At 28.3% G+C, this 240-nt stretch overlaps 1 protein-coding gene across 3 annotated transcripts in view; it reads right to left on the bottom strand.

Moving 5' to 3' along the window:
• The window catches only part of ESRRG (estrogen related receptor gamma), a 412482-nt gene that overhangs the window by 157165 nt on the left and 255077 nt on the right, over positions 1 to 240 (bottom strand). The window lies entirely within an intron of this gene.

Here is a 240-nt window from a genome sequence, read left to right on the forward strand (position 1 = left end):
GCGCGAAATAAATTTCTGTAAGAACACAGATCCATAGCTTTTAAAATGAGCTGAGTTCTGTATTTGTGGATTACTAGTGTAAAGGGACACATACAAACTTTGGTCATATTTTTTCTTTATTTTATGTGGGAAATGATATTGTTATTTATAAATCTAGAGATCTATAAAGGTGTGGGTATATCTTAGATATGCTGGAAGTGTATTTTATAATTTGTTATATTTTGGAGGATTTTTTTTTAT

This window comes from Pteropus alecto, unplaced genomic scaffold (assembly GCF_000325575.1).
Source record: "Pteropus alecto unplaced genomic scaffold, ASM32557v1 scaffold65, whole genome shotgun sequence".
Taxonomy (NCBI): Eukaryota; Metazoa; Chordata; class Mammalia; order Chiroptera; family Pteropodidae; genus Pteropus; species Pteropus alecto.